This window comes from Microcaecilia unicolor, chromosome 10, assembly GCF_901765095.1.
Source record: "Microcaecilia unicolor chromosome 10, aMicUni1.1, whole genome shotgun sequence".
Lineage (NCBI taxonomy): Eukaryota > Metazoa > Chordata > Amphibia > Gymnophiona > Siphonopidae > Microcaecilia > Microcaecilia unicolor.
In genome coordinates this window covers 58,407,792-58,433,276 of record NC_044040.1, presented here as the reverse complement: position 1 = coordinate 58,433,276, position 25,485 = coordinate 58,407,792, and the positions used below count along the sequence as shown (strand labels likewise).

General features: G+C 45.2%; 1 protein-coding gene across 3 annotated transcripts in view; it reads left to right on the top strand.

Annotated features, from left to right (window-relative positions):
* Positions 1-25,485, top strand: part of FOXP2 (forkhead box P2) — a 997,693-nt gene that overhangs the window by 205,326 nt on the left and 766,882 nt on the right. The window lies entirely within an intron of this gene.

Here is a 25,485-nt window from a genome sequence, read left to right as displayed (position 1 = left end):
ATGCAGTTTATAGATTTGGCACCAAATATATCCCTTTCTGATACCTTAAATGAGGTGCCAATTGCTGCCCTTGTTTTTAGGTAACTGAGTTTGAGCATCTAGGGATTTCCAAATTATAATTTTATAGGTCTTTTGATTAGAACCCAAAATGTTGTAAATTCAATTTTGAATTTGTTGCCTTTATTGTGTCAAATTGGGGCAAAAAAAGAAAAACAGACAATGTACCTACACTGGCTTGGCATGACCAATACAGATGAGTGCCTCCCAATGCCAATTTCCTTAGCGTATGCAGCAGATGAATCCAAGAACTGGTGGGTTGTGTCCATCTACCAGCAGGTGGAGGTAGAGATTACAAAGCTGAAGGCAGTGATATCAGACGGCCAGCTCCTCCTTCACCTCAGTACATCTCTATCTCCAGCAGGTGGTGGACGGCGCTTCAGCAGCTTCTGGATTTGTCTGCTGGGGATACTCCTGGGTCCTGTGGGCCAGTTGAGTTTAGGGGTGTCTGGCTGATGGCGCCGACTTTGAGGGCATACTCAGTCTTCTGGGTCCCTGCTTCACCCTTTCCCCCTTTGCCTCCCGGTCTTTAGAGCTCTAGCCTTCCTCACCAGTTAAAAAAAACAAAACAAAACAAAAAAAAAAACCCAAGAGAGCTCCTTTATATTCATTCGGTGTTTAAAAAAACAACAACAAACAAACAAAAAAACCCTAGAAAAAAAACAGCAGTTCCTTGTCATCAAGCAGATGCAGCCATTACAGATGGGTTGTGTCCATCAACCAGCAGAGGGAGATAGAGAGAGCACACTTTTTTCAGTGCCTCATACCAGCTTGCTCCACTGCCTCTCTTCAGTATTCTCTATCTCCCCTAGCAGAGTGGCTGCAGCTTCTTGGAGCTCCATCTAAAATATGCCTGGAGGTTGCTCCTGTGCTTTTGCCAGTTGTTAGCAGGGGTGTTGGAGGCTATAGCAGCTTCACTTTAAAGGCACATAGGTTCGCCCTTTCCCTGCCTTACCCATACCTCTGTGGATGTGGACACATTGCTTAGCTTTCCCTGTCCTTCCCCACCAACATTGGATGCAGGCACATAGGTTCGCCCTTTCCCTGCCTTTCCCACTCACCTGAGCCTCTGGAGTTCTATTTACCTCTGCTTTCCTCACAGCGTTAAAAAAACAAAAAAAAAAAGGAACAGAGGTTTTTCCTTGCCTTTTTCTGTGGGACCGGAGCTGTGATACTCGATCCAGTGAGGTAAGAGTGTTTTCTGACTCCTCCGGGGTGGGCCTGCGATCAGGGCGATTTTGGCGTGAACCGCCATTATGAATTTTACCGCCGTTTTCGGCGATAGCTGCGGAGACAGTAAAGCGCTGTTCCAAGTGTGGCAAGCGCAGATCAGCAGTGGGGCTCTGTAAATCATGTTGTACAGACGTTAGAGCCGGCCCGAGCATGGCGAATGATGATTCTTCACGCTCTGAGCTGGCAGCGGGCGCCATTTTGAATTTACCACATGGCGCGACCTCCGCTGAGACGGAGAGTCCTGAGCCTGGGGGGAGGCCTCAGAGTGAGACTGATATGGGAGCTACTAGCCCCGGCAGAGATCCGGGTGCCCAGGGTGAGTTTTTCTCCCCTGATTTTGTCTTATTAATGCATAAAGCATACATGCTTAAAAGAGCTCTCCCACAAAGCCCGGCATGGGCCTCTTCTAATGCCCCCCCGGTGGATTCTAGCCTGGGTATGCCCTCTGAGGCGTTATTCCCTGATAATTGGCAGAATATGAAGCGCAGAAGGGCTCATTCCCCTTCAGAGAGTGCTGCACCTCCATTTCCCCCCCCCCCCCCCCCCCCCCCCCCCCCCCCCCCCCCCCCCCCCCCGTGGTCGGGCTGCGAGGATTCGGAGGACTCTGGCAGGCCTTCATGGTCTGAGGAGCCAGAGTCTGGTGCAGAAGTGACTCAAGATCTGGACGATCCTTCTGATGCCCTGCAGGCTCTCTCTATTGAGGACCCTGCCAATGGCACAGCCTCCTTTGTGAATCCTAGGATGGCTAGTACCAAAAAGCCTGCTGGAGCCTTTCCTTTGCATGACTCCATCCAAGAGCTTATTTCGGCTCAATGGGCTGACCCCGAGGGACCTTTGAAAGTTTCCAGGGCTATGGGGCAATTATACCTTCTGAGTGAGGAGCATATGGCTCGCTTTGCTATGCCTAAAGTGGATGCCCTAGTCACAGCTGTGACAAAGAGAACTACCCTCCCTGTTGAAGGAGGTGTTGCCCTGAAGGATATTCAAGACCGTAGACTGGAATCAGCACTTAAACGGTCATTTGAAATTGCAGGTCTCACTATTCGGGTGTCTGCATACAGTAGTTATGCTGCTAGAGCCTGCCTGGCTTGGTTGCAACAGGCAGTGGAACAGCCCGGTGATGGAGCGTAGCCCTTTTCAGATGTGGCTCCGCGGATGGAGTCGGCCTTGTCCTTTCTTGCTGACGCCCTTTATGATATTGTCAGAGCTTCGGCTAAACACATGGCAGTAGCAGTGGCGGCTCGCCGTCTTCTTTGGCCACGGCATTTGGCGGCGGACATGGCCTCTAAGCAAAGGTTGGTGAAGTTGCCCTTTCAAGGCCTTCTTCTGTTTGGTGAGGAGTTGGAGAAAATTGTGAAGGGCCTGGGTGAGGCTAAACCCCAGCGCTTGCTCGAAGATAGGCCTCGGCCTTCCTCTAAGGGTGTGGCGGTCCACTCCTCTTACAGATCTCGCTTCCGTGAAGATCGAAGGTACCGCCCGGGGCATTCTGCTGGGTTCACTTCTCGTGCCCGTTTTCAGCAGAGGAACTCCTTTCGCTCGGACAAACGTTCCACAGCCACTGGCTCAAGGCCTGGAGTTCAGGGGCGACCCTCTCAATGATGGTGCGCCGGCCCTCTCCTCAAGTCCTTTCATCGGAGGACCTCTTTTCCGAGGAGTGGGCCAACATTTCCTCAGATCAGTGGGTCTTGGACCTGATCAGAGACGGTTACAGAATAGAATTCGACGCCCCTGTAAGAGACGTGTTTGTGGAGTCCTGATGCGGTTCTGCCGCCAAACGGGCGGTGGTAGAGGAGACTTTACAAGGTCTGATTCAGATAGGGGCCGTGTCCCCGGTACCTCCCGCCGAACACGGCTGCGGCCGCTACTCCATCTACTTTGTGGTGCCGCGAAAAGGAGGGTCTTTTCGCCCTATTCTGGACTTAAAAGAATTAAACAAGTCCCTGAGATTGCGGCATTTTCACATGGAAATCCTGCGCTCCGTCATTGCGGCGGTACAGCCAGGAGAGTTTCTCATGTCTTTGGACCTGAAAGAAGCTTACTTGCACATTCCAATTTGGCCCCCGCACCAGTAGTTTCTGAGGGGTATTCGGGTTTTCTCCGAGGACAAGCAGGCTGCTTGTTCTCACGACTGGGTTGACGTCCACGGCAGCCCCCACCAACCGGAACAAAACTTCGTGGGCGGTCCCGCACGCAGGGCACGCCCACCGCGCATGTGCGGCCGTCTTCCCGCCCGTGCGCGACCGTTCCCGCTCAGTTTTTTTCGATTCCGCGATGGAGAGAGACGTGTTATCGTTTCTCTCTCTGTCAGCCCCGGAAACTGGATCGTGGCCTAGCTGCGAGCTTTTCTTTCTTTTCGTGCGCGTTCGCGCCTCTTTTCTTTCTTCTGTTTTAAAAAGAAAAGAAAAAAGAAGTAGTTTGTCCCCTTGTCGTCTTTAGCCGCGGGGGCGCCTCGTTGTGGCCTTGTGGCCGCGCGGTCATTTTCTTTTTTCGGGTGTGCTTTTCACCGCCACCATCGACGACTTTGACTTCGAGGACATCGACGAAAAAATCGTGTCGGCGAAGGTCCCAAGCGGATTCAAGAAGTGTGGTCGGTGCGGCTGGCAGATCTCGCAAACCGATACTTACGCTTGGTGCCTCCAGTGCCTTGGCCTGGAGCATAATACCAAGACGTGCACCTTTGTCTCGGCTTGCGGAAGCGGACACAGGTGGCGAGGCAAATTCTTCGGGATCGTCTTTTTGGAACTTGCGCCGGCCCCTCGACGTCGACGGCATCGGTGTCGACGGCCGGATCTTCGGTACCGGTACCGATGTCGACAAAATCAGCACCGACCCCAGGAGTACAGGTACCGTTGGCGGTGAGTGGCCGCGCGGGCAATCTGCCCCGGCCACTCCCTCTACCCAGGGCCATCGGGACCGAACCCTGTCAGACCCGATCCCTCGAGGCCGGGGGGCTTCTACCTCCTCTTCATCTCTGCCGCCGAGCGCCGATGACTGGCACCAAAAGAAAACCAAAAAGCACCGTCATCGGTCGCCCACGGCGCACGGGACTACCAGCTCCGGCGCCTCCAGAGATGATTCGACGCCGAGGAAGCGGCAGTGCCGAGAGGAGCGTTCCCCCTCGGTTGAAGAGGTGTCGATGCGTCAGTCCATGGTTGCTTCGGTACCGTCTCCTGGACCCGAGCAGCTTCTGGCATCGACACCCGCACCGGCCCCTCTGCCTTTCCCGACAGCGGGCCTTGACGAGTGCCTCCGAGCCATCCTTACAGGGATTCTGGAAGGGCTGATGCGCCAGGCTGTGCTGGCGCCGGGGGGTGCTGGCGCCGTTGATGGAGGCGCCGGTGTGCTCTAGCCCGATGCCGAGGCCTCCGACACCGACGCCGCTTGCGGCACCGGTGTCGACCGCCATGCAGGTGGAATCCCCGTCGATGGAGGGAGCTTCATCCCCGCCGACGCGGGAGTCCACCGCTCGACGCCGTCATCGAGGACATGGTTCCTCACAGTCGAGACGGGCCTGGTTCAGGTCTGAGCTGCAAGAGCTCATGTCCGACACCGAGGAAGAGGCCTCATGGGGGGAGGAGGAGGACCCCAGATATTTCTCCTCAGAGGAGTCTGAGGGCCTTCCCTCCGACCCCACTCCTTCACCGGAGAGGAAGCTCTTGCCCCCTGAGAGCCTCTCCTTTGCCTCCTTCGTCAGGGACATGTCTATCTGCATTCCCTTTCCCGTGGTCTCTGTGGATGAGCCGAGGGCTGAGATGCTCGAGGTCCTCGACTATCCATCACCACCTAGAGAGTCTTCCACGGTGCCATTGCACAATGTCCTCAAAGAGACACTGCTTCGGAACTGGTTGAAGCCCTTATCTAACCCCACCATCCCCAAGAAAGCGGAGTCCCAATACAGGATCCACTCAGACCCAGAGTTGATGATGCCTCAATTGCCTCATGACTCGGCGGTCGTGGACTCTGCTCTCAAGAGGGCACGGAGTTCGAGGGATACCGCCTCGGCGCCCCCGGGGCGGGAGTCTCGCACTCTGGACTCGTTTGGGAGGAAGGCCTACCAATCTTCCATGCTCGTGACCAGCATCAAGTCATACCAGCTCTACACGAGCATTCACATGCGGAACAATGTGAAGCAACTGGCGGACCTAGTTGACAAGCTCCCCCTGGAGCAGTCCAGGCCCTTTCAGGAGGTGGTCAGGCAGCTGAAGGCGTGTAGAAAGTTCCTGTCCAGGGGTATCTATGACACCTGTGATGTGGCATCTCGAGCTGCGGCCCAAGGTATAGTGATGCGCAGACTCTCCTGGCTGTGTGCCTCTGACCTGGACAACTGCACCCAGCAATGACTGGCGGATGTCCCTTGCTGGGGGGATAACATCTTTGGCGAGAAGGTCGAGCAGTTGGTGGACCAACCACACCAGCGGGAAACCGCTCTCGACAAGCTCTCCCACCGGGCGCCTTCAGCATCCACCTCAGCAGGTGGACTTGTTTCCTGGGCCAGGAATGCTGCGCCCTATGCCTACAACAAGCGTAGGACACCCAGCCGGCTCGAAGGCCTCCTCAGGCACAGGGACAGTCCCAGCGCGCTCGTTCCCATGGCGGCATCTGCTATGACTAAAGGAAAGAAAATTATCATGGTAAGAACCTAATTTTCCCTTCCTTGTCATCAAGCAGATGCAGCCATTACAGATGGGATGTATCAAACCAATCCCTAGATAGGGTGGGAACAAGCCACACCACGCGCCAGCACTTGCGCTCCAAAATGTGCGTCCCTCCTGGCAGCCACATCCAGCCTGTAATGTCGGGCAAAAGAGAGCTTAGAAGCCCATGTTGCTGCACTACAAATCTCTTGAAGAGAGAGTGCTCCAGTTTCAGCACAAGAAGAGGAAATTCCTCTAGTGGAATGCGCCTTAAAGGCATCAGGCGGAGGCCGGCCGGCAAGTAAATAAGCTGAAAAGATTCTTTAAGCCAGCGGGCTATAGTGGCTTTAGACGCTGGAGACCCTCTGCGAGGACCTGATAGCAAAACAAACAGATGATCAGAGGTCCTGAAAGAGTTAGTAACTCGCAGATACTGCAGCAGAGTCCTGCGCACGTCCAACAGGTGCAATTGCCCAAAAGATTCTGGAAACTCCTCCTCGACAAAGGAGGGCAAGAAAATAGGTTGGTTTAGGTGAAATGCTGAAACCACCTTAGGCAAGAAGGAAGGCACGGTCCGAACCGTGACCCCAGACTCTGAAAACTGCAGAAAAGGGTCTCTACAGGACAGCGCCTGGAGCTCTGACACCCGTCTCGCCGAAGTAATGGCCACTAACAAGACGGCCTTCAGTGTCAAATCTTTCTCTGAAGCACGCCGAAGCGGTTCAAAGGGAGCACCCTGAAGGGCCTTCAGCACTAGCCCAGGGTTCCAAGCTGGACAAGGCGCACGCACGGGAGGACGGAGCTGAAGCACCCCTCTAAGAAACCGTGGCACATCCGGATGAGCAGCTAAAGACACGCCTTCAACCTTGCCACGCAGGGAGGCCAATGCTGCCACTTGCACCCGCAGGGAATTATAGGCCAAGCCTTTTTGTACACCATCCTGCAAAAAGTCCAGAATCGGCGAGACAGGAGCCCGCAGGGGTGTGATCTCTCTGGAAGCACACCAGACTTCAAACTGGCGCCAATTCCTGCCATCGTTCGCTGTGAGGAAAGCTTATGTTATTCCCATTGCAGTTTGCCATACTGCTTTGGAAGCTTCAAATACTGAGGAGAGGCAGCGGAGCAAGCTGGTATGAGGCACTGAAAAAAGTGTGCTCTCTATCTCCCTCTGCTGGTTGATGGACACAACCCATCTGTAATGGCTGCATCTGCTATGACTAAAGGAAAGAAAGTTATCACGGTAAGAACCTAATTTTCCCATGTTGTAGATGTCTGGTAGGGGAACTGACAGAACCTTTTTAGTTCAGCATGTTCCCTATCTCAGTCTCTTCTGTTGGACCCTGCCCCAAAGAGGGGATGTTTTCTCTCCAGCTCAACAGTAGGGTCCATTTCTCTCCTGTCTTCATCTATTCAGAGGAAGTCTTTTCAGGGCAGTCCCTTTCTGCACAAAGGCAGCAAGAATCACCTGAGCTGGAAAGTCATGTTTGCCTAAGTGAGTACATTGTTAGCAATAGGCCTCACTGTCAGTGGTGAGTTCAGATTTTCTTATAGTTGGCTAAGGCTGTTCCTGGTGTGGGAAACAATGAACAGCATCGGAGCCGGGCTTGGACGACTTTACCTGGCCCTGTTTTTCTTACGACCAAGCCACAAAAAGGCCAAACTGACCATATAACCACCAGAGAGAATCGGGGATCACTAACCCCCTCCCACCCTCAAAAAACATCTTTAAAAATATTTTGTGCCAGCCTCTATGCCAGCTTCAGATGTCATACTCAGGTCCATCACAGCAGTATGCAGGTCTCTGGAGCAGTTTTAGTGGGTGCAGTGCACTTCAGGCAGATGGACCCAGGCCCACCCCCCCCCTTAACTGTTACACTTGTGGTGGTAAATGTGAGCTCTCCAAAACCCACTAGAAACCCACTGTACCCACATGTAGGTGCCCCCCTTCACCCGTAACGCTTATGGTAATGGTGTACAGTTGTGGGTAGTGGGTTTTGGGGGGAGGGTTTGGGGGGCTGAGCACACAAGGTAAGGGAGCTGTGTACCTGGGAGCAATTTCTGAAGTCCACTGCAGTGCCACCTAGGGTGCCCGGTTGGTGTCCTGGCATGTGAGGGGGACCAGTGCACTACGAATGCTGGCTCCTCCCACGACCAAAGGGCTTGCATTTGGTCATTTCTGAGATGGGTGTCCTTGGTTTCCATTATCACCGAAAATCAGAAACGACCAAGTCTAGGGACGACCATCTCTAAGGACGACCTAAATGTCAAGATTTGGGCATCTCCAACCGTATTATCGAAACAAAAGATGGACGTCCTTGTTTTGATAATACGGGTTTCCCTGCCCCTCCACCGGGACATTTTGCAAGGACGTCCTCAGCAAAACTGGGGCGTCCCTTTCGATTATGCTCCTCTTGGAGTTTGGTGTATGCTTGGTGATTAGTATATCCTACAGGCTTGGAATTCACATTCTTTTCTGCTCCACATCAGAGCTCATCTGGCTTATTTGTTTGTTTCAAATACTTTTGACTTCTGCAATTATACACGCTAAAATAGAGCCATTATGTGTATCTGATAATGCCTGTGTTACCCTGAGTCTCAATGTGCAATTTCCTAGTAGAGTAAAACCATAAGTGGGGATTTAATGTTTCATTATTACAAGATGAAATCTTTTGTAAAAAATTTAAGGAGTGGTCGGAAGACTATGTATAATGTCACTGAGGTAATTGCATTTTCATCTATCTGGGATGTTTACATAATGCGCAAAAGTATTCAGTACAGTGCATTTAAGAATGAACTATAAACTTCCAAACTACATAATTTGGAACAAGAGATCAAGTCTCTAGAAGAGAGACAACAACACACCACTCTTTAAATTGCACAAACTTAAATTCTCTTTAGTCAAAGGCTTAATACATGTGCTGGTATTATTGAATTTGCTGAACAAGCTACATGTTATGCAGGTATGAACAACAGGTTGGGTTTAGCTAATTACATAAAGGCAAAAAACATAGGGCCAATACAATTAGTGCAGTATATAGAGAGGAGGAGTTATTAATAGAAAGTGATGTTATATTTAATCGTTCTTTGGACTATTATACAGAGATCTATTACTTTCAAAAACAGCCAACACTGGTTAGTTTTTCGCTGGAACTCCCAAAGCCTACATTGGATGAGTCTGCTAGTCAGTCTCTAAGGGGTCCTTTTACTAAACTGAGGTAGGCACTTATGCTTACCACAGCAAAAAAGTGCTTGCTGCAGGACATGCAAAGGCATCCCGCAGTAATTCTTGCATGTGGGAATGGGTCGGGGGCGGAGAGTAGGCATATTCTCTGAGGTCATGCAGGCATTATTTTCTAGAAACACTAAAACTGAACCCAATGAATTTCTCACTGTCAGACACTATAATTTATTTTTCTGACTCTTCAAAAATACTAGGTGTAACTATAGATTCAGATTCAATCTTTTGTCAACACATTTCTTCAATTATTAGGAAATGTTTTTACAGATTGCGCCGAGTCTTGCAGTCTGTGATTTGTTAGAGCCTAAGGCCATATTTATCTTCATACATGCTTTGGTAACTTCTCAGATAGGCTGCTGTAGTGCTCTGCTTAAAGCATTGTGCCAAAAAAAAAAAATCAAGTGCCTTCAACTAATGCGAAATATTGCAGCAAAACTTAGTATGGGTGGCTGGAAATTTTACTCCGCTTTTAAGAACAAAACACTGGCTTCCAGTAGAATTTTACATTATTTGTAGGGTTTTGACACTAGTTCACAAACAGGCTTATTTTCAAAGCACTTTGGGAGGCTAAGTTCCATAGGTTTCTATGGAACTTTGGGAGGCTAAGTGCTTTGAAAATATGCCTCAAATTCTGTTACTCGGGTCATCCACTTTTTCTTTCCCGCTGCTTGATTCCATGTTCAAATTCATGTGCACTTCGTTCCCTACAGTAGAATCTTCTCTTAGTCCCCTTGTTTTGTCAGATGTTTTTAGACATCTGTAGGGACATAAATTTTAGTGTTACTGATCCTACATTATGGAAATTCCTCTTGTCCTATTTATGTATGATTTCTTCACATCAACCATTTAAAACATTCATCAAAATGTACCTCTTCCCTAAAGTCTTTGGTGGAACACAATGATATCTATTTTGCTGAGTATGTTTGAGCTTCACTATTTCTCTTATTCTTTTTTTTTCTCTTCACTAAGGAATGTAATTTTTCTTTTCATATACCTATCTTATAAGTATATTATATTTTTATCAGTGAAAACTGGTTTGATTGTCTTTCTAGAAAGCAATATATCAAATAAAATATAAACTCAAAGCTATTTAAATATATTCAGATGCATTCACGTTTTGGCTCCTACTGTTTTTCTCCCAGGTTGTCCTAATCAGCCTCCAGAGGTCGTGACAGTTGTATTAGAAATGTTAAAAGTGGGAAAAGTGGCATAAAAATGTTATGTCTTCTGTTCAATTGGGTTCCACCCATACAAGATCATTACAATCTTCGTGGTCATATGTGGTTAACTTTCACTCACTAACCAAATAGTCAATGGGTTTTATTTTGGTCTATGATTAATAGACCTTTGGCATCTGCACCCATACTTCAGTCTTTGTTTTATCTGTTACACAGGGCTCTATGTACTCCTGTAAACCAACACTGAAGCTTTCTAACCTGTGCTGGTTTTGTAAGTTAAATATTGGCACATTTGTACATGTGTCCTTGTTGTAATTTGTTTTTAGCTATGAAGGCGTCTATCTCATATAAGATTGTGATACTTCATTTGTTATGCTTACCAGATTATTTTACTGATGAGAACAAGTTTGATGTTCCTATGGCTATTGCTTTTAAAACAGTATTTAATAAGTAGACAAATAATGGACAAGCGAGTTTTCATTTCTGATGTATTTTTGTTTGTCTAATTTATGAGATGCATTTTGCTGATACCTGCCACCTGAAGTACTTCACCTTGGAGATCCTATTTTTGATGGCAGTTATTTCAGCTCATAGGGTCCGTGAGTTCCAGGCCCTAGTAGCTGATCCATTTTACACAACATCCCCCAGATTCTTTAAATGGCATTTAAATTTATGCATGCAAAATTGCGTTCTATTCTGAGATGCATGCGCAACTAGACTGGCTAACAAATTAATACCAATAATTGGGTGCTAAGTCAATTGGTGTTAATTGGCAGCAGTTTTGTAAATAAAGCTTTTAATGCTGTCACCTAGATTGGGCAGCCATTGCGGTAGCTCAGTAGTGGCTCTGGCTTCTATCTACCTCTTCATCTATTTTTCTTTCTTCGTTTATTTTTCTCTTTGCTTTGAATTATTGGAGTTACTCTCTCATTATTTTTATTGGATTTTTATAATTGTAAGCTGCTCTAATTCCCGTAGAAGGGTGATATAGAAAATGACAATAAACTAAACTAAATTTGGATTTGCATACACATCTTGCTAAGTGATATTCTATAAAGAGCCACACACAAATTTTTAGCATGCAACTGAAAAGGGGGAATGGTCTTTGGAGGGGAATTGGTGAGTCAGGGGTATTAGCTAAAGATGTGCGCAGTATTGCTGAATACTAGGGATCCACATGTAATTTATACACCAGGTGTCAATTGGTTTAAATCCTTGCATCCAAAGTTTGGTGTGGAAATTGTTTCTAAGCACTGTTCTATAAACGGCACGCAAGTTGGTGCATGATTTATAGAATAGCACTCCACGTGGATTTTTTTCGACGCCCATAGAACATCTACCCATCTTTTGACCCAAACAGACTGGGGGCAGCCATTGGCATGCACAGTCTTTTGAATTGGCTAGAAGACTATATTTCCTTCATTTATGCCAAAGGCATGTCTGACTCTAGAGGGTCATGTCACAGCTTATAACGTTAGAGCTATTACTGCATCTGTAGAAGATTTGACATTAGTTTCCATAGAGGAAATTTGCAGAGCTGCAATGTGGTCTTCAGTCCACACATTTACAACCCATTACTGTTAAGAATAGGACTACTGAATAACATTTTGTTTGGTTAGATAGTTCTGTAAGGTGATTTGTTTATCTCCCTTATTTATTTATTTTTTTGATTAAGGCAGTCTGTAGCTAGGGAGTCCCAAATGCAAGAATATGATATCCTCCTTGGCCTCGGAGAAAACAAAGTTATCTATAGCAGGTGTTCAAGGACAGCAGAATACATATTTTCACATATCCTTCCTCCTCCCCTTAGAGTTGAATCGACTGACTAAGTCCTATGGGAAGGTGCATGCACATGAGTGGTAAACTCTCAGAATTTTTACTGAAGCCAGAGAGCTGTTCCTACACAGGGTTCCATCAGAAGATATCAGCCCAAATGTGAGAATATGTATCCTTCTGCCCTTGGAGAACATGTGCTACAGATGCTATACTGCTTATTACCTTTATAGGTCATGCTTCTTTTCCTAGAGAAAGAATGTGGTCAGTTTCTCCCTGAAAATGTGCATAAAGTATATGTAGTAAAAAAACAAAACAAAAACAAAATACCTATGTAATGTGCAACTATTGCAAGTATTTGAAAATTACCTTGTAAATTGTACTGATAGAAAGTGGTTCACACATGTTAAAGTAACTGTTCTAAATCCCTTTTCAATGATTTGTCCTTTCAATAGGTCAAACAATATATTATAAAAAGAAGAAAAGTGTACCATGATGGTTTTGTATGCAAATTATTGCATTTTACCAGTCATACAGTTTTACACTGTGGTGCAACTTTTATTGCTTTTCTAGCATAAAAAAGCCTGTAACTTCATGGAGCTACAAAAGCAGCATAGAATATGTATTCTATAAAATTGGTGTTCACCAAGGACATCATTTTCATATGTTCATTCTTTTCTATTGAATAATGGGTAAACTACTGTGAAATGTAGTTGCTTGTTTAATGACCTCTATTCAAGTCTTTGATTTTTGGCAGTTTAGTTAATTCAAATAAAATTTGTGAATTTAAGCACTTTCAAGAAAAAGCATAGCAAACTCTAATTTAACCGAGAGTGTCTTCTTTATTCATATGTTATTCATTTGAAGTGCCCTACCAGCTTGAACTGACCAACTTCAGTCATTTTTTCCCTTTTATTTTTTTTTCTCTAATGTAAACTGAAATTCCCTGCTGTTCATGGTATTTTAGTGTTTAGCATCACTTAATGAGCAGGTATCATTAAACTTAAAAAGGTTCTTTTCTGTATATGTCTGATTAGCCATGTGTGAGAAACAAAGCTAATTAGTCTTGATTCCTTATGTTTTTATATGTCTTTATATATTAAAATATATATTTGTATTTATATCTATATCTCTATATAAATAATACAAAGTGTGCTTTGTATATATGTTTGCAATCATAAACTATAGAGTAAATCATTAGTCTACTACTACTCATTTCTGTAGCGCTACTAGAAGTACACAGCACTATACACATTATATACAGGTACTGTCTGTGTCCCAAGGGGACTCACAATCTAAGTTTTTTGTACCTGAGGCATTGGAGGGTTAAGTGACTTGCCCAAGGTCACAAGGAGCTGCAGTGGGAATTGAACCCAGGTAGCCAGGATCAAAGCCCGCTGCACTAACCAGTAGGCTACTCCTCCACATTAGTCATAAGAAGTAAACTTTGCCAACAAAATAATTTTCTCCTTTGCTTCAGAAAGGTAAATTCGCCATTTCGCCATAATAACAACAACAACCAAAATAATGGAATTAATGCCTCACTTGAACAACATTGAAACAAAGGAAAAAATGGTCATAATAAACCTCCACTTCCAGTCAATAGACAAGTAAGAAAAATCAACATAATCCCTAATCTAACTGATCCCTTTCAAACAATCCAAATAGGATATACAAATGCCAGATCAGCTGTCAACAAATCAACAATACTAACAGATTGGATTACCGATGATAATCTGGATCTACTAATTATTAATGAAACCTGGATTCATAGTCATAATCTCTCTATATAAAAAGCAACACCAACGTTCTATGAAGCCTCCAGCCGGAAGTGTGAAGGGGGCGAGATATCCGGTTTCCCTATGAGTGTCTGCCCCGCCCTCTCTGTAACACAGTCAGTGAAGGAAAACAGCAGAGCACGAAATCAAATCGCTGGCTCTGTAACAGTGAAGGACTCAGAGGGGGGAGTGGAGAGAGGCCAGAGGGCAGGGACACACACACTCCCACATGCACACAGAAGAAAACATTGCTAGCCCCCAGCCCAAAAAACCGCAACCCGCCGCGGGCAAAAGTTTCCCGCGGCGGGTTGTGGAAAACCGCCCAATTGGGTGGGAAAACCGCCCATTTGGCAACCGTGTTCACAACCCCAACATTCTAAATGTAAATTTGTAGTTGCAAGATCCCATGAGTGTCTGCCCCGCCCTCGCGTCACAACGTGATGATGTGGAGGGTGGGGCTATGACACTCAGCCAATCGGCAGTTCCACTGCCCTCCGACACTCCCCCTGACGCACAGCCAGAAACAGCGACCTACGCAGGGCCTCCACCCCCCCCGACGCACAGCGACAAACACCGCTACGCAGGGGGAGGAGTGCTGTCCGAACACCTGATCCGCCGAGACCCCGAAGCTGCCGCCCTCCACAAAAAAACTACCCACCTGCACCCTCCCGACGCTGCCCTCCAAACACCTCACGACACTGCCGCAGGAAAACCTTGCTAGCGCCCGTTTCATTGCTCACAGAAACGGGCCTTTTTTATTAGTGACCTAATATTACTAGATCTTTGCCCTCCAGACTACAAAATTACTCACTGGCTAAGAAATGGAAAGCGAGGAGGAGGCATTGCACTAATTTACAAAGCTCATCTTACAGCAACAACCATAGCTGAATCCATGACACCACAACTCGAAATTGCTTCAATTAGAATCAACCATCCTACCTTGCTTGACCATCTAAACATCATACCGATTACTTGAGCAATTTCTCAGTACTACATACATCCCAATCTGGATTCCGTGCTAATCATAGTACCAAAACAGTGCTTATAACACTCCTGACCAAATTCAAGCAAATTATTGCAACTGGTAACAATGCTCTCCTCTTACAATTTGATATGTCCAACGCGTTTGATATGGTTAACCATGGTATTCTGTTAAACATTCTAGAATACTTTGGAATTGGAGGAAATGTATTGAATTGGTTTCATAGCTTCCTGACTGTAAGAACATATCAAGTGATATCTAAATTGATCATATCATCACCATGGAGACCGATATGTGGAGTGCCTCAGGGATCACCGCTTTCACCGATTCTCTTTAACCTAATGATGTTACCACTGGCCAGTTCACTATCCAACCAAGGTCTAAACCCATATATTTATGCTGACAATGTTACGATATATATTTCATTTAAAAACGACGTATCAGAAATTGCAGATAAAATCAACCACAGCTTCCAAATAATGAACTCATGGGCGGATGCATTCCAGCTTAAGCTCAATGCAGATAAGACGCAGTGTCTTATCCTTTCATCACAGTATAATAACACCAACTATACCAATATAAATACACCAAGCAACACTCTTCCTGTTGTGGACACCCTGAAACTCCTGGGTGGTACAATTGATCGAAATCTTACCCTAGATAGTCATGTGAAACATGTTACAAAGACAATGTTCCATGCAATGTGGAAGCTTAAGAGAGTGAAACCTTTGTTCCCAAGGGAAGTATTCCACAAGCTGGTGCAATCATTGGTATTGAGCCATTTGGACTATTGTAATTCCATCTACACAGGATGCAAAGCACAAACTATTAAGAAACTTCAGACTGCCCAGAACACTGCAGCCAGACTCATATTCGGAAAAGCGAAATATGAAAGCGCCAAACCCCTTAGAGAAAAATTACATTGGCTCCCATTAAAAGATGGAATTGTATTCAAAATCTGCACCTTGATGCATAAAATCATTCATGGAGAGGCCCCATCATACATGTCAGACCTAATAGACTTACCAGCAAGAAATACAAAACGTTCATCACGTACTTTCTTAAACCTCCACTACCCCAATTGTAGAGGACTTAAATACAGATCAATACATGCATCTAGCTTCTCCTACCTCTGCACGCAATTATGGAATGAACTACCGAATACCATAAAAATAATGCATGACTTGACAACCTTCCGGAAATTACTGAAGACGAACCTGTTCAAAGAGACCTACAAAAAGAATCCTCCATAATGGCTTGTCTCTTAAACTACACCAGAACCAACCAATATAGATCTCTCTTAATTTGATTACCTTAATCACACTATCATATTGTTCATAATATTTTGTCCTACTCACTTTTATGTATTATTTATTTATTTACCCTAATTCACCTGATATTTTTTCGCACCTTGATTATAATAATATGTTGAACTTCTTATTCTGTTAATGGTGATCACCATTGCGACATATTGTAAGCTACACTGAGCCTGCAAATAGGTGGGTTAATGTGGGATACAAATGCAGCAAATAAATAAATATTTTTAAAATTTTCTCTAAGAAACTATTCATTACTATGGGTCCTGTTTACTAAGGCGCGTTAACGTTTTTAATGTGCCTACAATTAACGAGTGCGCTAACTGTGTAGGCGCCTGTAGGGATATTGTAGGCACATACATGGTTAACGCTTGTTAAAAACACTAACGCGCCTATAATGCAACTTATTAAACAGGGCCCTATATGTTTATAAATATTTGTTAGCTCCTGGTTCTACATGAATGCATTTGATGATTAAAGATATAAGCTTCAAAAGATATTAAGGAGCAAAAAGAAATAATAACAGCATGAGGATCTGTTGATATGTGTTTATAAATAAACTTTCCAATATATTAATGAAATCTTTTGTGTCTGGAAAAGTATATGATAAGCAAATACTGTATTTTTATTTTTGGCCAAATCACCTAATACGTAAGTGCATTTCATAGAACCTTAATTAATAAAGGCTATCCTTTGTTTTAAAATAGTGCTTTCCTACTCTTCCGCAAAGGAGTCGTAATTAAAAACCCTTTTGTTGCCTGAATCTAGGTTAGGTATCTTTTATTCATGATAATTGGGTCAAACCTTTAAAAGTCGACTGGTTTATCCAAAAGTCTGCAGGTGCCTATTCTGTTCCTTATTGCACTAATTAAGAATAGTCTAATAAAGTAAATTCATAACTTTTCTTTAAATATGTATAATCCCAAGATCTCATTTGCTGACACTCAGTCAAACACCCCGGTTGAAGCATGCTATCCTCTTAATTGTTTTTGGTATGTGTCCTGTTTGTCTTGGTGTGATTGCAAAGTTCCAAGAAGGAGGTGATAATAGGGGAAAGGAGGAGAAAGGGACTTTGGTTTAGCTCACACCTTATTCAGTAGTATGTGCAAGGCAAATTATATTCACGTACAGTAGGTATTTTCCTGTTTCCTTGATGGCTTACAATTTAAATTTATACCTGAGACAATGAGGTATTAAGTGATTTGCCCAAGATCACAGGGAGTATCGGTGGAATTTGAACAAGTCTTCTGTGGTTCTCCGTCCTCTGCTCTTAACCATAAGGCTACTCCTCCATTCTGGTGTGCATTACATGGCAGTTGCAGCTAGTAGATTTTTCTCCTACTCCTCTTGGTAGCTTCCTTTGTCTACCTTCATGTCAGTAGGAAGGTGGCTTTGCAGATGGGAGGAAGGGTGGGAGAGGCAAGAGAAATTGATTACCTGGTAAATCCTATTCAACTGGCACCAGTGATATTAACAGGAAAGCTGAAGGGTGCAAAAGAGGCTCCCCTAGGTTGATTCATCCTTTTCCCTTTGTTGTAGCTACTTGCATTACTGCTCTCATTGGTCTTATTTTTAGGCATGTTTCACTAGTGATAAAGCCATCTATTTTTAACACCTATTTTTTATGTCTGTCCATCCATCTGTACTCATACTTGTTATAATTTGATAAGTAATGCACAGCTTTGACTTAAATTCACCACAGATCAAGACTAAAGATGGTGGGGGAATTGTGATTTTGTCTTTATTATCTGTGTTAACCTTTACTCATTTGGATGAAAGAAACATGTTGGTGCTATGCTTCTCACCTGCTGCTGCTCAAAAAGAATCTGCACTGGTATTAGCTGCTAGAAAGTTATGTCTTAAAACTTAGGGAAATGAGAATTTGTTGATTCAGCTGAGGTTTTGTGTTTATTTAAAATATAAGCAATAGGGCAGGTAAAGGATCTCTATATTCAATTCCTACCCATCACCCCCAACTTCTACCCATCTCTGGCTCAATTTTTGATTTATAGGCTTTCAAGTCAAGAACATAGGAGAGAGATTTTTCACTTCAGAGTATAATTGGGGATTTTCATCCATAAGTGATTAATCTTTAGCAATTAATTGTAGGCCCACTGCAATTCACTGATAAGTAAACATAAAATAATAGTATAACTTACACGTAATAAACTTAAGGATCTTTACATTAGTTTAGGTATCCCTACTTCATTAACAGTTTTAAATAAACAGTTCACCAGTACTAAGAAGCAGATAGCAATCCAGCAGAAAGATAGAGGTATCCAGCATTTACACTAAGTGCCACATGTATGATTATCTCCCAGTTGGCGAGAAGCTATATATGTATACTTGATGCAAAGAACGTCTGTATCTGAGAATGAGTCCAATCTGAGTAGCAGAGCTAAATGAACTGTGGAAGGCAGATGGAGGAGACCTTCAGGAACATAGTAGAGCAGTCCTAACTCCAATTTGGTAGCCTCTCTGCTGCCTTGGGAAGACAAAGGTCACGTGAAAGGAGATCATCACCTTGGGTGTGACAGAAAGTGCATGTGTCGCCTTGGGTATATGCCCAAGAAGAAAAGGTAAAGATGGTCATTATTGTTGGTAATTCTTTCATTAGTAATGTAGATACAGTACATGCTCAATTATTCAACCTTCACTAATCTGACCATCTGGCATATCCGACAAACCCCCTAGTGACATCATTGCCTCACTGCTAAGAAGCATGCGTCTTATCTTTCCATTTTCTGGCGTAGCATAGAGAGAAGGTTTGCATCTGAGACAATCGTTTTCGACCCTGGGGCCCTGCTTTAACCACAAAACAGCACCGTTGTGACCCGGGACCCTTCTTTTACTGTGCAGTCAGTTTTACTCTCTGCAACATTTTAATAGATATGTAATACTACAGCACTGTATTTTGATTCTTCCCCTTCAGATCTGTAGAAGATCACTTCTGAAATGGCCAGTCGAAAGAAGTTGTTTGTCTATAGAGGCAGAAACTTGACACTAAAAAGAATCGACAAGGGTGAACCATCCAAAAAATTGCAACAGAACTAGGAGTGGGGAGAGTAACAGTTTTTGGCTGGAAAAAGCAACACAGTGAACTGGAGAAATGGGCCTCAAATCAAGCTTCTGCGTTTTCATTGGATACTAGAAAAATATGAAAAAAATGAGAATATGAGTGGCCTTATTCCTGTGGTTCACAGAGCAAAGAGACAAGGGAATACCTATATCAGGGCCTATATTGCAAGCAAAAGCTTTGTTTTTTTTTAAGAATTCAAAGAAGGTGACCCTGATTTCACTGTTAGTATCGGGTGGCTTGATCATTGGAAGAACAGATATGGAATAAGGCAGCTGTACATTGCTGGGAACTTCGAGGAATTTGTTACATTCAAAGTGAAATGTCAACGTCTCCTTAAAAGGAAGGCGTATCAAGGGACCTGATATACAACTATGATGAAACTGAAGGAGTGGCCTAGTGGTTAGAGCACCGGTCTTGCAATCCAGAGGTGGCCAGTTCAAATCCCGCTGCTTCTCCTTGTGATCTTGGGCAAGTCACTTAACCCTCCATTGCCTCATGTACAAACTTAGATTGTGAGCCCTCCTGGGACAGAGAAACATCCAGAGTACCTGAATGTAACTCACCTTGAGCTACTACTGAAAAAGGTGTGAGCAAAATCTAAATAAATAAATAAAAATGTTGCCATCAAGAACTCTTCATCATGACTCAAAGCCTGGGTTACAGGTTATATACAGATTAAAGAAAGAATGACGAGCAGGTAGACGCAGAAATGATAAAAGAAATCAGAGACGCGAACAAAATGGGCAATCTCTCTATATAAAACGCACCTCCAACGTTCTGAAGCCTCTGTTAGCCAACATTCTAAGTGAAGGGGGTGAGATCGCATTGTGTCTGCCCCGCCCACGCGTCAAACGTGATGACGTCGAGGGCGGAGCAATGACACTCAACCAATCGCAACGCTCGGCACCGAAGCGTCAGGGAAGGAGGCGGCGCTCTCGACGTCTAGCCTTCCCTTCGCTGTGTTCCGCCTTCTTCTGACGTCAAGGATGACGTCAAAAGAAGGCGGAACACAGCGAAGGGAAACCTAGACGTCGGGAGCACCACCTCCTTCCCTGACGCTTCGCTGCCGGAACCGCCACGGAGGTAAATTTAAAAACAAGAAAAAAACAAAAAAAACCCATGTTGGGGGGAGAGAAGAGGGTGGCCAAGGGAAGAACGACAGCATGGATGCGAAGGGGGGGGGGGGAAGAAGAGGGCGGCCCAGGCTGGGACATGGGAGAGAGAGGAGCATGGATGCGAGGGGGGGTCATGGAAGGGAGACAGGGAACTTGCTGGAAAAGGATGAATGGAGGCGGCAGGGGACAGAGGAGCATGGATGGGCATGGATTGGGAGGGCAGGGCTCAGGGAGAGAGGGCAATTGCTGGAAAGGGAAAAATGGAGGGGGCAGGGGACAGAGGAGCATGGATGGGCATGGATTGGGAGGGCAGGACTCAGAGAGAGAGGGAAATTGCTGGGTAGGGATGAATAGAGGGGACAGATGGCCATGGATGGATATGGATTGCAGGGCAGGCCTCAGGGAGAGAGGGCAATTGCTGGATAGGGAAAAATGGAGGGGCCAGGTGACAGATGAGCATGGATGGGCATGGATTGGAAGGGCAGGACTCAGGGACAGGGGAATTGCTGGATAGGGATGAATGGAGGGGACAGATGTGCATGGATGGATATGGATTGCAGGGCAGGCCTCAGGCAGAGAGGGAAAATGCTGGATTGGAAAAAATGGAGGGGCCAGGTGACAGATGAGCATGGATGGGCATGGATTGGAAGGGCAGAACTCAGGGAGAGGGGAATTGCTGGATAGGGATGAATGGAGGGCACAGATGGGCATGGATGCATATGGATTGCAGGGCAGGCCTCAGGCAGACAGGGAAATTGTGGATAGGGATGAATGGAGGAGCCAGGTGACAGAAGTGCATGGATTGGAAGGGAGAGGGGAATTGCTGGATAGGGATGAATGGAGGGGACAGATGGCCATGGATGGATATGGATTGCAGGCCAGGCCTCAGGCAGAGAGGGGAAATGCTGGATAGGGAAAAATGGAGGGGCCAGGTGACAGATGAGCATGGATGGGTATGGATTGGAAGGGCAGGACTCAGGGAGAGGGGAATTGCTGGATAGGGATGAATGGAGGGGACAGATGGGCATGGATGGATATGGATTGCAGGGCAGGCCTCAGGCAGAGAGGGAAAATGCTGGATAGGAAAAAATGGAGGGGCCAGGTGACAGATGAGCATGGATGGGCATGGATTGGAAGGGCAGGACTCAGGGAGAGGGGAATTGCTGGATAGGGATGAATGGAGGGCACAGATGGCCATGGATGCATATGGATTGCAGGGCAGGCCTCAGGCAGACAGGGGAATTGTGGATAGGGATGAATGGAGGAGCCAGGTGACAGGTGCATGGATTGGAAGGGCAGGACTCAGGGAGAGGGGAATTGCTGGATAGGGGTGAATGGAGGGGACAGATGGCCATGGATGCATATGGATTGCAGGCCAGGCCTCAGGCAGAGAGGGGAAATGCTGGAAAGGGAAAAATGGAGGGGCCAGGTGACAAAGGAGCATGGATGGGTATGGATTGGAAGGGCAGGACTCAGGGAGAGGGGAATTGCTGGATAGGGATGAATGGAGGGGACAGATGGCCATGGATGCATATGGATTGCAGGGCAGGCCTCAGGAGACAGCGGAATTGCTGGATAGGGATGAATGGAGGGGCCAGGTGACAGAGGAGCATGGATTAGGCTCACACTTTCACTCTCACTCTCAAACACTCACTCTCACATACACTCTCCCAAACATACACACTCCGAGGAAAACCTTGCTAGCGCCCGTTTCATTTGTGTCAGAAACGGGCCTTTTTTACTAGTGTGATAATAATGGGTGACTTCAATTATCCAAATATAGACTGGGTAAATGTAACATCGGGACACGCTACAGAGGTACAATTCCTTGATGAAATCAAGGACAGCTTTATGGAGCAGCTGGTGCAGGAGCCGACGAGAGAAGGAAAAATTCTAGACTTGGTCCTTAGTGGAGCGCATGATCTGGTGAGGGATGTTATGGTACTGGGGCCACTTGATAACAGTGATCATAATATGATCAGTTTTGATATCGACCTTGAAGTAACTGTACACAGAAAGTCAAATACGTTAGCATTTAACTTTAAAAAAGGAGACTATGATAAAATGAGAAGAACGGTTAAAAAAAAAGTTAGGGGGGCAACTGAGAGAGTAAAAACTGTACAACAGGCATGGACGCTGATCAAAAATACCATCCTGGAGGCCCAGGCCATACATATTCCGCGAATTAGAAAAGAAAAACGGAAGTCCAAAAGACAGCCAGCCTGGTTGAAAAGTGAGGTGAAGGAAGCTATTAGGGCTAAAAGAAACGCCTTCAGAAAATGGAAGAAGGAACCGTCTGAAAATAACAAGAAGCAGCATAAGGAGTGTCAATGCAAATGCAAGGCTCGGATAAAGAAGGCCAAGAGGGATTACGAAAAAAAGATACCATTAGAGGCAAAAAAACATAGTAAAACATTTTTTCGGTATATTAAAAGCAGGAAGCCGGCAAAAGAATCGGTTGGGCCGCTGGATGACCGCGGGGTAAAAGGGGCGATCAAGGAAGACAAAGACGTAGCGGAGAGACTCAATGAATTCTTTGCTTCAGTCTTCACCGAGGAAGATTTGGGTGGGATACCGGTGTCGGAAATGGTATTTCAAGCGGACGAGTCGGAGAAACTTACTGACTTCACGGTAAACCTGGAGAACATAATGGGGCAGTTCAGCAAACTGAAGAGTAGCAAATCTCCTGGACCGGATGGTATTCATCCTAGAGTACTGATAGAACTGAAAAATGAGCTTGCGGAGCTACTGCTAGTGATATGCAACTTATCCTTAAAATCGAGCGTGGTACCGGAAGATTGGAGGGTGGCCAATATAACACCGATTTTTTAAAAAGGCTCCAGGGGAGATCCGGGAAATTATAGACCAGTGAGTCTGACGTCAGTGCTGGGGAAAATGGTAGAGGCTATTATTAAAAACAAAATTACAGAGCACATCCGAGGACATGGATTACTGAGACCGAGTCAGCACGGCTTTTGTGTGGGGAAATCTTGCCTGACCAATTTACTTCAATTCTTTGAAGGAGTAAACAAACATGTGGACAAAGGGGAACCGGTTGTGTATCTGGATTTCCAAAAGGCGTTTGACAAGGTACCTCATGAAAGGCTACAGAGGAAATTGGAGGGTCATGGGATAGGAGGAAATGTCCTATTGTGGATTAAAAACTGGTTGAAGGATAGGAAACAGAGAGTGGGGTTAAATGGGCAGTATTCACAATGGGGAAGGGTAGTTAGTGGGGTTCCTCAGGGGTCTGTGCTAGGACCATTGCTTTTTAATATATTTATAAATGATTTAGAGATGGGAGTAACTAGCGAGGTAATTAAATTTGCTGATTACACAAAGTTATTCAAAGTTGTTAAATCGCGACAGGATTGTGAAAAATTACAAGAGGACCTTACGAGACTGGGAGACCGGGCAGCTAAATGGCAGATGACGTTTAATGTGAGCAAGTGCAAGGTGATGCATGTGGGAAAAAAGAACCCGAATTATAGCTACGTCATGCAAGGTTCCACGTTAGGAGTTACGGACCATGAAAGGGATCTGGGTATCGTCGTCGATAATTCACTGAAACCTTCTGCTCAGTGTGCTGCTGCGGGTAGGAAAGCGAATAGAATGTTGGATATTATTAGGAAAGGTGTGGAAAACAGGTGTGAGGATGTTATAATGCCTTTGTATCGCTCCATGGTGCGACCGCACCTTGAGTATTGTGTTCAATTCTGGTCGCCGTATCTCAAGAAAGATATAGTAGAATTGGAAAAGGTGCAGAGAAGGGCGACTAAAATGATTGCGGGGATAGGACGACTTCCCTATGAAGAAAGATTAAGGAAGCTAGGACTATTCAGCTTGGAGTAGAGACGGCTGAGGGGAGACATGATAGAGGTATATAAAATAATGAGTGGAGTGGAACAGGTGGATGTGAAGCGTCTGTTCACGCTTTCCAAAAATACTAGGACTAGGGGGCATGCGATGAAACTACAGTGTAGTAAATTTAAAACAAATCGGAGAAAATGTTTCTTCACCCAACATATAATTAAACTCTGGAATTCGTTGCCGGAGAAAGTGGTGAAGGCGGTTAGCTTAGCAGAGTTTAAAAAGGGGTTGGGCGGTTTCCTAAAGGACAAGTCCATAAACCGCTACTAAATGGACTTGGGAAAAATCCACAATTCCAGGAATAACATGTATAGAATGTTTGTACGTTTGGGAAGCTTGCCAGGTGCCCTTGGCCTGGATTGGCCGCTGTCATGGACAGGATGCTGGGCTCGATGGACCCTTGGTCTTTTCCCAGTATGGCATTACTTATGTACTTATGTACTTATGACTTCTGGTCTGTAGTGATGCAACTGGTAAACATAAATTACTGCTGATTTTCTTTGGAAAGTCAGAAATTCTAGGGCGTTTTATTAAAACATGGCTCCTGCTGCCCTTCCAGTGTCGTATAGGAACCAGAATAATGCTTGTATGGAGAAAGACTTTTCTGTAACTGTTTTTTCAAGGAATTTGTTCCATCAGTAGAAAAGTTGAAAATGATAAACCTGCTTAGGGAAGCAAGCCTTCTTTTTGATAATGCACCATCTTGTCCTGACAAGGACGACCTGAGAAGTGCTGGGATTAGAGTGCTTTATCTGCCTCCCAGTGTCACATCATTCTGTCAGCCAATGGACCAGGGTGTACTGGAAGCCTTATGCTGTGATGAGGGCTGCATCATTCTCGGTAGTGGGCCCGGTAATGTGGACTGCTTTACTTGGCCACTTACATCTTTGTACAAATGTAGGACAATTTAAGAAATTTCTGAAAACTCTTTTTTTTGTCCAAGCCTTTCTCCCTATCTGATGTTGGCAGGTGTTAGCAGTTACAAGAGTCTTCTAACTGAAAATTTGATGGAGGTTTCACAGTGCATTTTATTGTTTGTATGTTTGTGATTGTTATTATTGTATATGTTCTTAGTAGGTCATAAGATTTTAAAATAAATATCGCCATAAGGTTATGAAATCGAACCTCCAACCCTCGAAAAATCATGGAGAAAGTTAATTTCTGAGAATAAAATAAATAAAAGCTGACACTGAACACGAAGCAACCAAGGAAGATCTTCCATTGTTACAGGG